General features: G+C 40.9%; 1 protein-coding gene across 1 annotated transcript in view; it reads right to left on the bottom strand.

Moving 5' to 3' along the window:
- SYNPO2 (synaptopodin 2) overlaps positions 1–12,108 on the bottom strand; it is a 170,667-nt gene that overhangs the window by 91,880 nt on the left and 66,679 nt on the right. The gene's annotated exons all lie outside the window — the stretch shown is intronic.

Below are 12,108 nucleotides of genomic sequence, written 5' to 3'. Positions count from 1 at the left end.
CCACTCTGCTTCCACATTGGAAGATGGAGGTGGCCAGTGGAGACAGGCTGGGCTTGGCTAAGATTCTTAAGAAGTTTAGGGTTTTCATTCAGAGCTCATATATATGGAAAGGCAACAAAGGCCCCCCACTGCACACCTTACAGTATGATGTCCTCAACTTAATCCTGGAAACCCTTTGAAGCAAATATAACTACATGCCTACCTTAACCATAACAAAATGGAAAGCTTTATCAAAGCATTTAACACTGAGCAATAACTTCCCGAGTATACCTTATAAGGCATTTGAGGATTCAAGCAAAGCCCCTTGAGTATTCCTTGTGTTTTCAAAACACACTCTTGGTAACCAAATAAACTAACTTGCTAAATAGGTTTATTGACTCCTAGCCAGTTAAATGTCAGAATCATTTACCAAAGTCACTCACCTTGTTTCTGGAATGTTGGATCCGTAGCTCTCTGTTTTGGCAGTAATTGGATATAGCATGGTCGGTTTTCTATTACAACTCCTCTCAACTTATAACAGCAAAATAAGGTTATCTGCATTTGGAAGTATACTTATCTTTTTATTATTTACAAACACATTTGTGATTGGTGAGTTAGGGTAGATGCACGCATGCATCTTGTCCAAGGGAGGTATCAAGTTATTAAAAAGTATACAGTGGAGAAAAAAAAAGCTGCAAAACCTATTCCTGTTTTTCTTAGTGAGTATTAAGGAATACTACAGGACAGAATTAGTCACTAGTGCCCTGGATCCTGAAATAATCAATAAATAATCAAATGAAATAATCAAACTACTAGAACTCTAGATTGGCACAAATGGAAGCACAATCTGTGGAAATTTCTCAGTAATACATCTGTTTATCTACATTTTGCTCTCACTAAATCATTGAGCACCTTAGGTTAGAAATTCAGTTTACTCATCCAAGAGTCTGTGCCTGGTACATGGTAGGCATTTGACATATAATTGTTAAGTGAATAAAAGCAGTTGATAATTTATAACTCAGGAGTAAAATAGATTTCAGGTAGAAGCTTCTGCTAGGTGAGTTGAATACAATTTACAGGTACCTCTCCAGGAAGCCTCACGAATGTCAGTTATTATCCTTTTCTATCATTATTAAATAGAAGTCCTAAAGAATGAACAGAAATGGCACCTAATATTGTTAATTAAAAGTAGACAAAGAGGGCTTCCCTGGTGGCGCAGTGGTTGGGAGTCCGCCTGCTGATGCGGGGGACATGGGTTCGTGCCCCGGTCTGGGAGGGTCCCGCGTGCCGCGGTGCGGCTGGGCCCATGGGCCATGGCCGCTGGGCCTGCGCGTCCGGAGCGTGTGCTCCGCGGCAGGAGAGGCCACGGCAGTGAGAGGCCCGCCTACCGCAAAAAAAGAAAACAAAAGTAGACAAAAATATAATTGAAACTATAAAAGCACTCAATCTTTTTCTTATGGTAAGCACCCAATATTAAATGGAAACAATAGAACATTCCCACAAAGCAATTCTATTAAGCTTCACTCTACTTTTTAAGAAGGAAGGTTTTCATCTAAGGTTTTCATCAGTTTTGTTTCCATTTCTACTAATTTTTCATGTTTTAAAAGATAACTGATTTTTTTAAAAAAAAAAAAACACCCTGTAATCAACTTCTAAATAAACAGGTACTTCCACATATTAGTGATCTTGTAGAAAGAACACCCAGAACTTAATAAAACCCCAGAAGACTTTAGAAAAATCTGAATCACAAGAACGTAGTGCTTATTTGGTTTCAGGCCATGGGCTACTTCATTGTTGGGATTTTCTAAGTCAGATAGTGTTACATTTGGAATATGCCAGCAAGCATTAAAAATAATGACCGTAAAAGAAAATCTGGCCTTCCCCAGTCAGATGTAAGACTGGACTTTCCAAAGCCAGTGTTCTGCTTAGGGCAGCAGAGGGCAGTAAACGCACTGTTAATTGATCACATAAACCTTTTATTACAATCTGGAGAGAAATGTATTTCCATACAACTGCATTTTCCATTTTAAACACTACACGTGTAAGTGGTTTGAAAGACAATACATTTTTTTTTGGTCTCAGATGCATTTTTGGAGCCATACAGAATGTTTACAAAGTACAATGAGATATCTATATAGTAATTCAAGGACTTACAGTTCATCTTAATATAACAGAAAAATGAAGACAATACTACATTGGGACCTTGGTCTAAAATTTACCTGTGTAGTGTAGGAGATACTAAATGTGGTAACCTATCAGAGACAGAATGCTGTGTTTATATTAGCAATGAATTTAAGAGGTGCAAGGGCCCTTGAGGTCAACTAATTAGCCAAGCCCCTCTTTTTAACTGACCTGGAAAGTTTACTGGATTCTCTCAACTGGATAGAAGCTAAGCTATAATCAGAACAGCAGTCTCCTCATTCCTCTCATTCTACAGTTTGTTTTTTTTAATTCATTTATTTATTTATTTTTGGCTGAGTTGGGTCTTGTTTGTTTGCTTGTTTGTTTGTTTGGCTCCCTGACCAGGGATCGAACCCACACCCCCTGCATTGGAAGTGCAGAGTCTTAACCACTGGACTGCCAGGGAAGTACTATGCATTGGGTCTTCGTTGCTGTGTGTGGGCTTTCTCTAGTTGCGGCGAGTGGGGGGCTACTCTTTGTTGCGGTGTGCGTGCTTCTCATTGTGGTGGCTTCTCTTGTTCCGGAGCATGGGCTCTAGGCACGCGGGCTTCAGTAGTTGTGGCGCACGGGCTTAGCTGCTCCACAGCAGTTGGGATCTTCCTGGACCAGGGATCGAACCCGTGTCCCCTGCATTGGCAGGCAGATTCTTAACCACTGTGCCACCAGGGAAGCCCGTACAGTTTTTTATTTTGCCACAAAGGTCTAGGAATCTAACTTGGAAATGCAGTAGTGTTCAAAATCACTCGATCTTGTCTCTGCAAAAGTTTCTTTTCAAGAGGTGGGGAGAAAATAAACCCAATAATGTCACATATTTGAAGCTTTAAATTTTTCTCTACCTATGGCAAATCAATATATATATTTCACAATCTTTGAAAGTAGTACCCTGTCACTCCCTAACCTCAACCCCAAGACTAGGTAGAAGACATTGCTCTTTCAACCTCAGCAAACTCACATAAATCTGGTCCCCTTTCCTTCTTGGCATCCTCCAGCACTGTATCATGATTAGAGATGTTACTAAATGAGACCAGAATTGGCTATCGATGCTTTCTTAGTTGTGACCTTCCAAAGCCTGGGCTTCAATCTGGAACATCTGTCGTTCATTTTCCCTACTAATTTAGGAATGTCAGCATCAGGGGAAACGGTTAAATGACCAATAGTAAAATGACCTCTGGGAGAGAAGACATCTCAGTGAAGCCAGGACACTGCTGTAACAGTCACACTGAGACATTGCATTTCTGGACTTTGTTGATCTATCTGGAACAGGAGGTCTGACTAGCATTAGTAAGTTCAAGGGCCGCCAATGACTTTCTTCTGACCCCCGCAGCAATTTCTTCCTTCTTTAAAGAACACATGCTGCAATGAACATTGTGGTACATGACTCTTTTTGAATTATGGTTTCTCAGGGTATATGCCCAGTAGTGGGATTGCTGGGTCATATGGTAGTTCTATTTTTAGTTTTTTAAGGGACCTCCGTACTGTTCTCCACAGTGGCTGTATCAATTTACATTCCCACCAACAGTGCAAGAGGGTTCCCTTTTCTCCACACCCTCTCCAGCATTTACTGTTTGTAGATTTTTTGATGGTGGCCATTCTGACTGGTGTGAGATGATATCTCATTGTAGTTTTGATTTGCATTTCTCTAATGATTAATGATGTTGAGCATTCTTTCATGTGTTTGTTGGCAATCTGTATGTCTTCTTTGGAGAAATGTCTATTTAGGTCTTCTGCCCATTTTTGGATTGGGTTATTTGTTTTTTTGATATTGAGCTGCATGAGCTGCTTGTAAATTTTGGAGATTAATCTTTGTCAGTTCCTTCATTTGCAAATATTTTCTCCAATTCTGAGTGTTGTCTTCTCATCTTGTTTATGGTTTCCTTTACTGTGCAAAATCTTTTACGTTTCATTGGGTCCCATTTGTTTATTTTTGTTTTTATTTCCATTTCCCTAGGATGTGGGTCAAAAAGAACCTTGCTGTGATTTATGTCATAGAGTGTTTTGCCTATAGTTTCCTCTGAGAGTTTGATAGTGTCTGGCCTTACATTTAGGTCTTTAATGCATTTTGAGTTTATTTTTGTGTATGGTGTTAGGGAGTGCTCTAATTTCATTCTTTAGCCAGGACATAGAAGCAACCTAAGTGTCCATCCACAGATGAATGGATAAAGAAGATGTGGCACATATATACAATGGAATATTACTTAGCCATAAAAAGAAACGAAATTGAGTTATTTGTAATGAGGTGGATGGACCTAGAGTCTGTCATACAGAGTGAAGTCAGAAAGAGAAAAACAAATACTGCATGCTAACACATATACATGGAATCTAAAAACAATGGTCATGAAGAGCCTAGGGGCAAGACGGGAATAAAGATGCGGACCTACTAGAGAATGGACTTGAGGACATGGGGAGGGGGAAGGGTAAGCTGGGACAAAGTGAGAGAGTGGCATGGACATATATACACTACCAAATGTAAAATAGATAGCTAGTGGGAATCAGCTGCATAGCACAGGGAGATTAGCTTGGTGCTTTGTGACCACCTAGAGGGGTGGAAAAGGGAGGGTGGGAGGGAGGGAGACACAAGAGGGAAGAGATATGGGGATATATGTATATGTATAGCTGATTCACTTTGTTATAAAGCACAAACTAACACACCATTGTAAAGCAATTATACTCCAATAAAGATGTTAAAAAAAAAAAAAGAACACAAAGCTAAGCCTTAGAGACCTCTTACTTTCATTTTCACTAGTTGCTTTGTTCTTAGCCAGCTTGCTTTGTTCTAAGTCTGTAGTCTTTCAGCAAGTCAAGGGCTAGGCTGAAATCCCAGAGCAAATTTCTCCAAGGCCAAAGAAGGAAATGTTCTACAGTCTTTGGAAACCAATAACCAAGAACATTAGGTTATCTTATCTGGATGTTAATATATTGGATGTTACACATTTTTCACGAAAATTAGACATTTTATGGATTAGCTCTGTATCTTCATTACATCACATTCTCTAACAAAGGTTAAAGGTGCATGGATAGGTCCATGGTTTGTTTTTTGGTTTTTGGGTTTTTTTTTTGCGGTACGCGGGCCTCTCACTGTTGTGGCCTCTCCCGTCGTGGAGCACAGGCTCTGGACGCGCAGGCTCAGCGGCCATGGCTCATGGGCCCAGCCGCTCCGGCATGTGGGATGTTCCTGGACCGGGGCACGAACCCGTGTCCCCTGCATCGGCAGGCGGACTCTCAACCACTGCGCCACCAGGGAAGCCCCGATAGGTCCATGTTTTAAGTAGACACTACATTTTTTGTAAAATATAAGGTTTTTCAAACAAAGTCAAAGGGAATACCACCATAGAGGCTCTGGTGTTATAAATTTTACTTAAGATGCTGTATATCTTATGATTTCTTGAGGAGATGGCTAATATCTAAGGGAATTATCCAGAGCTGTGCCAGAAACATGGGGGAAAAACATGGAACCTCTTTGTATAGAAACTACCAGGTACTATTCTATATTCATTTTCCCCAGATGGCAAATGGTTATCTAGAAGTGACAATGGATGGGGGGTTTCCCATTGTGCTTTTGGTTGGTTGGCCAGAAAAGCCACAGAGCCTCAGGCCAAGGACCAAGTGGAGCTTTGTTTTCTTGTTTGTGTGCTGAAATGTATTACCGCCTGGCAAGGATTAGGTGTGGAAACCTGAAGCCAGGATTTTCAAAATTCTGGCTCTGAGGCAAACCCCAAACAACAAAGGGAAGCTATTTGTTTGGAAAGCCCAGTGTCTGGGAATGTCAGAGCTAAAAGGTCAATTGTAGAGTTATCAGGAAGTTCAATGAATACCTTATTAACATGAGAGAGACAGAGACAGAGAGAGACAGAGAGAAAGGAGAAAAAGAAGGGAGGGAGGGAAAGAAAAGGGAATAGCATAGAGTGGGAGTTAAAATGGGCTCCAGGTTAAAAACCACTTACTAGTTCAACCACCTAAGCCTCTGTTTTCTGAAACATTAAATGGGAATAATAATACCCACCTAGGTTACAGGGTTATTCTAAGAATTCATTGACTTAATCTCTGTAAATGACTTAGTGCAGTGTCTGGAACCTGTAAAGTGTGCTCAGTAAAAGCTAACCATTGTTACTCTTATTTTAAAGTAACTGGATAAGAAGGAGGGAAAAGATGTACCCATTGTGAGGTACAGTTCCTTAAACACTCCCATGTTATTAGCTAATCATTTAGAGCCTTGTGAGGAAGGACCTACTCTTCAAGTAGTACATCAGTGGATTCAGGTCCTATAAGAATCTCATCAATTTATTCAACCTTTTGAATTTATAGAATCTATACAACCTGGGACAGACTGGGTCACCATTTGTTCAGTTTGCACCCTGCCCAAGAGGAACAGTTTAGAGGATCTTTCATTTTCCAAGTCTTGCACCCCAGATTTGGATTGCATCGTCCCAGAAGAAGTGGCATTTTTTTTTTAGTTTTGCATAAATGTTCCATATGACCTAGCAGCAGCCCTGGGGTCCAATCCCAAATCCCACAGCTTCATGACCAGACCTTACAGTCATGCCCTGGCTTCCCTTCTCCATGTGAGACTGCAGAGAAGTTCCTCCCTTGGGATCTGCTGGGTAAGGAGGGAGCTGTGCTCTAGAGGCCCAGCCTCTGGGGAAGAGAAATGAATTCAAGCCTCTCCTAGCTGTTGACTCCACCCAGAAACTGCCAGGGGGAGGGAGACTGCCTTTTCTTCCTCCCTAGAGAGCTCATATCTCAATTCTGGCCAAAAGGTATTGCTTGAGTACTGAGGTGTGGGAGCTAGAGGGAGAGATGATGGAAATAAACCACATTTTCTGTTTCCCTTTTCACTCCAGCAGCCTGAATGGATGGTGGAGAGCTTCACAGCCATTGTCATTGAGTCCCTCTGTCTGAACTGCCATCCTCTGACCCACCTAAGATTAACTGTGCTTGTCCTGTCAGACTTGGGTTTCTGTGATCTGCAATCCCATCCCCTTTCTATTTCTTCTTAGCATCTCAAATGTAATAATTTAATTCATCCTCAGACATGTTTAACTCTCATTCTCTACCCTACTTTCATACATGTCCTCTCTTTCATTTCTCTTTTCATATGATGGGACAAAATACACCACCACGAGGCAAGCTCAGTAATGTGTATCTGCAGTGGAGTAAGTTCTCACCCAATGGCTGCACCCGTAATTTCACTTGGCCCTCAGTTTAATTTGCCCTCAGCTTTTGGACATTACAGACAGTTTGCATTCCTCAAGCCCAGGATCATGACTAGTAGGGTAGTAGGGAGAAAAGTGCCTGTCATTCTCCAAAGATACGACCTGCCAACAAAATGTGGATAAGCCCAAGAAACCATTTCCAAACAGGGAAACATGAGTGGATCAGTTTGGGGCAGATGGAAATTTCTGCCAGTTCTTAATTTTGCCAATCTCCCTAGCTGATTTCCCAACCACTCAACACAGGATGAAAGGGGAAAAAATGACTTCTATTTCCAACACTTAGGCTCTATTAGAAATGATAAAAGTTTTTTCATAATAAGTAAAATAGATAATAGAAAAATTAGGGGCCTGAGGATTATCCTGAAACCCTTTACAATTATGGAAAATTCATAGCAAGGTTAAGGGTTTTTTTTTTAAAGTAAGAACTGAATATTTTCATTACCTTCTCTGTTTGTAGGTACTTTATAGCTAAGTTTATTTTTGCATTGCCAGAAAATTTTTAGCTGTTCACTGATTAATGGAAGGAACATGTACCCCCAACCCAAAGGCATAAAAGTTCCAAAAATGCATTATCAATGCTTCCTTTATAAATTGACTGTCTTCTATCACTCTGTGATTGGGGCTTCAGAAAGTTTTTCTTTTGTTTTCCTATTACTTTTCTAATCAGGTTTTCTCTGTTTCCTTTGCTGACTCTTCTTTCTCCTCTATTCCTAACAGTCGGTTCTCTCAGGGCAAATTTTTGGCTTTTCTCTCTGAAAGCAATCCCTCAGTAGGCTTCTCTGCTCTCAGGGATCCAGCCATTGCTTCTACGTGGATTCTTCAAATCTACAACCACATTAACAACTGGTTGCCAGTCATCCACTACATGAAAGCCTGCTCTGTCTTCAAAACAATAGATTCAAAAGTAAAATTACATCTTTTCTACAAACAAGGCCCTAGCTTCTTATTCTGTCAGTGGAGTTAAGACTTAAATGAAGGTAACATCCAAAGAGCCATATACTAGAAATTGACAAGGGATTAGAAATAAGCCTGCCTTCCTGGTGATTCACTGCATCACTTTTGGGACCAAACATTTTATGGGTTACTTAATTATCCTCTATTGCTTTACATTTGCGTGTCAGTGATTTGATGAATATTTATTGAGCACTTACTCTGTGCCAGGTGCTGCTCTAGATGCAGGCAAACAGCAGTGAACATGAAAGACCCTAAAGGACTTTGCAATTTTAGAGGGAAGAAGCCAATGATAAACTCATAAAAATATAAAATAAAGTACCAATACGAGCAATATAGAGGGTAAAAACAGGCTAATGTGACAGAGCAGGGATAAGATGGGGTGGAGGCTGCTTTAGATGGGTGGTGCCTCTCTGAGGAGGTAGTATTAGAATTTACACCTGGATAACAAAGATACAGAAATGCAAAGATGGGATGCAACATATAGGAAAAGTATGTTGCAATCCAAAGGGAGAGTATATTCAAAGGCTCTGAGATGTGGACACACTTAGCATATTTGAGGAAAAGTAAAAGGAAATGAGGCAGTAAAAGGCAGGTATCAACTCATGTGGACTCTGTAGGGCATGGTTTTTCAACCTTGGCACTATTGACATTTGAGACCAGATAATTCTTGTTCGACCCTGTTTTGTGTAGTGCAAGGTGTTTAGCAGCATTCCTGGGCTCTACCCACTAGACTCCAGTAGGCTCTCCCCAGTAGTAGCAACCAAAACATGTCTCCAGAAAGTGCCAAATGTCTTTGGCATTGTGAGGGTGAAATAGTCTCCAGTTGAGAACCACTGCTGTAGGCCAAGATAAGAAATTTGGATGTTATCCTAAGTGCAGTGGGAAGCTATTAGAACATCTTAGGCAGAGAGTGACAAGAAATGAGTTGCACTGTAGGACGTTTACACTGGCTTTTGTGGAAAAAGACAAGAGTAGAGGCAGGGAAGAAATCAGAAATCTACAATATAAGCTTAGGTCAGACACAATGGACTGAAATGGTAGCCAAGAGGATTCATCTAGGAATTAGGTAGAGGGGGTTGAAAGGAAGAAAAGAATCAAGCATGATGCTTAGGTTCTTTGCTGGAGCCATGAAGTAGTTGGACCTAAGCCTTAAGCCTGAGATGGTAGTGCCATTTATTGACAGGGAAGACTAGGAAACAGAGTGGTGGGTGCAGGAGATAGAAATCAAGAATTCTGTTGGCCATACTAAGTTTGAGATGTCTATTAGGTATCCAAGTGCAGATGTGAAGCAGGCAGTTAGATACATGAGTGTGGCACCTAGAGGACAGTCAGGATTGGAGATTTAAATTTATAGATCGAATTTGAAGATGAGAACTAGATGGGATTCCCTAGTGTATTAACTTCCTGTGGATGATATAACGAACTGAGTACACACTGGTGGCTTAACACAACAAAAATGTATTCTTTCACAGTCTGGAGGCCAGAAGTCCAAAATCAAGGTGTCTGTAGGGGCTGTACTCCCTCTGGAGACTCTAGGGGAGAATCCATTCCTCACTTTTTCTAGCTTCCGGTGGCTGTCAGCGATCCTTGACTGCGGCCTTTTGGCCACACCTCTCCAAGCTCTACCTCTTTGGTCACAATGCCTCCTCTTCTGTCTGCCAAATCTCCCCTGTGTTTCTCTTATGAGGACATTTGTCATTGGATTTAGGGCCCACCTGAATAATACAGGATGATCTCTTCATCTCAAATTCCTTAATTTAATTACATCTGCAAAGATCCCTTTTCCAAAATTAGGTAACCCTCACAAATTCTGTGAATTAGGATGGTGACATATCTCTTTGGGGCCACCACTCAACCCACTACACCTAGGGAGAGAGTACAGATAGAGAAGACAAAAGGCTTGCTCCAAGGCTGGCACTCCAATGACAGCGCCTTGGAGACTCCAACACACAGAAGTTAGTAGAGGATGAAGAGCTAGGAAAGAACAGCCAGACAGTGCAGGGGCCACAGACGACTAGAGCGAGAGCCTGGGGTTCCTGTTTCTTTTCTCTCTCTCATGTTTCTTTGCACCATATTTGTTCCAGAATAACTTTGAAAGATACTCCTTGAATTGAAATGAATGTTTACAGTGATCTTCTTAAAAAGCACATTGTTCAGGCCATTAAACTTCCTTGAGCTTGTTGGAAAAACTCAGAGGTAATCATCCACAAGTTTATTGCTTTAGGTGAGCACATGGAAAAAAGAGAAAGAAAAAAAAACGTTTTATTTTGTGCCAAGTTTTTACTATAAAAGTAACCATCACTCTTCTTTTAATTCCCAAGGCACAAAGGACTAACATTTGAAACCTATTTAGCAAATTCTTTGAAACTTGTAGCAAACTTCCAAAGTTAAATTTAGGATTCAAATCTCTGTGATTAGTCAGTGAAGTGAAAGGGACGGAGAGTAATGATTCAAGGAAACTGCTTTCCTCTGATGCCCTGATATGGCAACGGAAAATATATCTTCACTCCGGAGGAAAATATATTCATTGTCTTTTCATAAAAATAATAGATTCAGTGTTACCAGTAACTTTAGAGTCAATACTTCTCAGCTTTACATACTAATGAACAAATATATCCTAAAACCCTTTGAATAGAAATATATCATGTAGGATCAAAATGTCATCTGTCTTACAGTGTAAAAATTGGTAACTTGGAGAAATACATTTTAAATCAGAGTAAAATGAATGTATGGCATCAGAATGCAGGAACACTAGTCCTTCCCCCGCACCCTCAGGTGTGGCTCTCTTACTGGATGGCAAGGTACTCTAGATCCTACCTCTCAAAAACTCTAGGGGGAGCAATTTGAGGGAAAGTTTCAACTTTTCTTCTAGTCATCTTCCTTCTAGAAGGAAAACGATGACTGAAGCAGTCTGTTTCCTGAGATGATTGAAGACTGCAAGAGGAGGCTTGAAGAATTCTCTATAGTTTCCCTGGGCTCACACAACTGTGGACAAGTTGTAGGGCGGAGCTATTCAGGATCCTCATCCCCTCCACTGGAGATGGATTCAGTACTTGCAGTCTTGTACTTTTGACCCTCTCCTCCATCTCCCACCCTCACTCCTACCTGCCACAGGGTCCTAAGGGGTAAACAAAACTATATAAGGCTGAGTTCTGCTTGTCTAGGGCCTTACACCTCCCAATCAAGTACAAAATCTACTAAGTAATGGACCAGTCAATTAACTTGGTGTACGAAGTTGAAGACAAGTGCACTTTATCCTTAAAATCGGAGGATTTAAAGTAATATGACGTGTCTGCACATCTTTGAGATCACCTCCCACCACCCCCACTATCATACACGCACCACATATATCCAAACCAATATTCTGATCTGAATAAGCATTTGGATGGTAATGTCAACTAATGGAAACATAAACAAACCACATTTTTTTGAGATGCAGAAAGGATGAAAACAATGCCTACTATTCGAGAACACAACAGAGTAAATTGAAAAGTGCCTTGAAAAATAAAAGTTAAAGCAGGAAAAGTGTCAAGGAATTGCTGAAGCTAAGAAATGATGCACGACTTGCCAAAAGTCGAAAGTTCAACAAGCAGCTCTTTGATGTGACTAGAGAATTAACTCATCTCTGCATTGTGTTCACTACATAAGTGGAGGGGTATTTTGGCAAGAAAAGTGGCAGCAGATTCTTGGCTTTTCCCATCAGGCTCTGACAGGAGTGAGCAGCCCTGGGTTCCAGTGCAGACTCTGTGACCTTCCCCTTTTGTGACTGAAATAAGTCCTTGTC

Source organism: Orcinus orca, chromosome 4 (genome assembly GCF_937001465.1).
Source record: "Orcinus orca chromosome 4, mOrcOrc1.1, whole genome shotgun sequence".
Taxonomy (NCBI): Eukaryota; Metazoa; Chordata; class Mammalia; order Artiodactyla; family Delphinidae; genus Orcinus; species Orcinus orca.
The sequence above is the reverse complement of the archived record's forward strand: the minus strand, read 5'-3'. Positions and strand labels throughout refer to the sequence as shown.